General features: G+C 37.1%; 1 long non-coding RNA gene across 1 annotated transcript in view; it reads right to left on the bottom strand.

Annotated features, from left to right (window-relative positions):
• Positions 1-1,994, bottom strand: part of LOC110267844 — a 16,082-nt gene extending 14,088 nt beyond the window's left edge. Inside the window, exons 1-2 of the long non-coding RNA XR_002355783.1 lie at positions 1,983-1,994; positions 620-623 (exon numbers count right to left, since the gene is read on the bottom strand). This is a non-coding gene — a long non-coding RNA (uncharacterized LOC110267844). The remainder of the gene's footprint in view (positions 1-619; positions 624-1,982) is intronic.

Below are 3,112 nucleotides of genomic sequence, written 5' to 3'. Positions count from 1 at the left end.
TATATATATATATTATAAAGTTAACACTTTGACCGATTTCTTTCCTTATTTATAACGTAGTCTCGTGAGAAAGAATTTTCACACTGGGGTTCTTTACCACCTTCCACTCCTAGGGGAAGGAACAAGGAGAACCATAATATTTTAGCGGGAGTCGTTCTACCACCCTCCAATACTAGGGGAGGAAACAAGGAGGATCCGTATACTCTTGCATGGAGGACTCATCTGCGTTCCCAATACCAAAGCGGGGTGAACGAAGTCCAATACTATTTGATACATATTTCTACGTTTGTATACTACATATTTCATTAAAATGTCGGTATTACTTACTAATACTCTACAATTATTTACTTAAACTTTACTAATAGACTCTATGCTCAAAAGGACCCATTTTATAGCACCGAACGGTGGTGAACAAGGTCCAACTCTGAGCTATGAGACAACTGGAATGCAGCATTCCCACTGGCCTGTGCATATTTAAGGGTCCTTACCATTGGGGGTAACTCATTTCAATATATATACTTACATACTTAATACTTATTTTTCTCTTTTTCGATACGTATCTGAGTACCCTTGCGCTGCCCCTTGTTAGGTCCCAAATCGTCGGCCTGAACAGCTCAACCGAACTATTGGCTGTCTACTCGGAGTAGTCGATATCCCATCCGTACGTAGTACACGTATAACAAACTTAACAAAATAATACGTAATTGACCCTTACGGATTGACGAATATTGTACGATCAACAATATGAACGATAAACATGATAAACATAAGATGGACACAGACGGAAACAAACGAACAAACAGAAACATTAAAGTAACCTCTACCTTCTTGCCTCCTTTCCACCTTTCTAAATCCTAAGATCAAGTTAAAATCAATCTAAATTCCTTAATTAAATCAAATCTTTCGGAATCTCTTAGTGGGACTAAGTACCTAAGACAAAATCAATAAATTCCAAATATTTGACTCACAGCCGCAAGATCCTAACGGAGACCGTAAGGATATAAACTTTCTTCATCCCCAAGTTACCACCTTTTTCTAGTTTCAACTCATTACTAGGCTTACTAACAAAATCTATGACCAAAGAAATGAAAATAGAGGTTTAAAGGTTTGAAATTAAGCTTTAAAACACAAAACTCCATTTTTGCTGAAACAAGGGTCACACATACGCGTGGGCATACAAACGGACCAGTTCGCATACATATCCCCTTATTACGCATATGCATGTGCGCCTAACAGAAGCGCAGTGTGCGAATAGGAGATTCGCGTACGCATGCACCCCATGTCACGTGTACACGTTGGCCACGCGTACGCGTGGACATGCATCCTGGCCCACTACGCATACGCATAGGTTTGTTCGCATACGCATAGAAAGGGGGCAGGGACGACAGTCCGCGAATGAAGTGTATGCATACGCAAAAATTCCATGTCACGCGTACGCATGGGCGTACATTTTATCAAAAATTTGACTAAGTTAGAAAAACCTGCAGAATTTCAATTTTTAATCCCAAACTTTCAACGCGCATAACTTTTTTGTTTTAAATCATTTTTCCTCCGTTCTTTGAACGGCATAAACTTCACAGACCCAATTTTCATATAAAATATATTTGAAACCATTTGGGGGATCCGGAAACCGAGTTATGGCTTACCAAAGTTTGATCAAAAACCAAATTTACACAAAACTTCAAACCTGAATTTTTACAAAAACCAAACTCAAAACCACATCCTACTCATACAAGTAATACCACAATCTATCATTTATAGCACCACCATCATCCAAATCAACCATTTCTCAATATTATATCATTTCATACATAAACTTCTGCAACTAACTAACAATGTCATCACTCATTCATCATATACATACATTCAATCTTTAACACTTTGCCAATCATCATCAAAGCTTCACACAACATTCTATACCTCATCCTCAATATCAAACCACAACCAACTCCTAGCTTAGTTCACAATTATTCTTAAGGCACTAAACAATTTAACATACACATGCATTCAATTCCTACCCTATGGTCATCTAGCCTAAGTTTTCACAGAACATTATATATTAAATACGTGAAACCTAAATCATACCTTGGCTGATTTTCATGTATTACCCAAGACAACTCACTCATGCACCAAATACAGCCCCAGGAGGTCCAAAATCTCTAAGGCAATGATTCCCCAAACTCCACCAAGCTTCCAAGTCACTTATACACAATCCTAATACACATATATCATATACATATTCAAAATTCACAATTTAGCATACTAAAACCAAGAATTGTTAGGGTTAGAGACCTCACCATACCCACAGACCAAGAGAGCTTTGTCCAACAAATTCTGCAAGCTAATTCGAACCTAGAGGACCAAAATCAACAAATTCTCAACTTGGATTCTCTTAAATTTCAAAAATTAAGGGATAGGGAGGCTGGGGTGATAGAGTGGCTTACCTATGAAATTGTTCCGGTAGATTTGTAGAGCTCAACGTGGTGGTCGTGTGGCCACAATCGGAGCTCGGAGCAGAAAGTTACGGCAACTTGAATGGAGGATAAGGGTTTTGTTTTGTTTCCCCTTTCCTTGAATTACTTCAGCTCATTCCTGGTGAATGAGGAGGAAGAAGGGATCTTCCTTAAGTGTGGGTGGTTTTGTGGGTTGGGTCATGGGCCCAATACGGGCCCAGTTCAACCGGTTTGGCCTGTTCGGCCCAATCTTGGGACAAATTCTTTGAAATTAGTGTTAAAATTCTCGTTTTAATGAGCTCTTTCCTATTTTAATATAAAATTCACATTTCTAATTCTTTTATTAAAAATTAATTTATTGATTAATTATTCACTAATTTTGCGGGGTTTACACTGTTACTTTATTATGGTCCTCTATCCTTTTTGTCGCACATACTGTATTTTATCCAGTTACAATCATGAATTGTTTTGTCTTGATGCAAAGGTACAAAAATAAAATTACCAAACTCACTTTCACTCTAAATCTATTAAAATTTGGTCAATAAATTACTATAAAATTCAATTGATGTATGTTACAATTGAAAAGATAAATCGTAGCTCAACTTTAGAATTGATATCTACTACTGTATTAATCTCTAAAAATAAAAATTAAATTACTG

This window comes from Arachis ipaensis, chromosome B10 (genome assembly GCF_000816755.2).
Source record: "Arachis ipaensis cultivar K30076 chromosome B10, Araip1.1, whole genome shotgun sequence".
Taxonomy (NCBI): Eukaryota; Viridiplantae; Streptophyta; class Magnoliopsida; order Fabales; family Fabaceae; genus Arachis; species Arachis ipaensis.
This window is presented reverse-complemented; position numbering and strand designations above follow the sequence as displayed.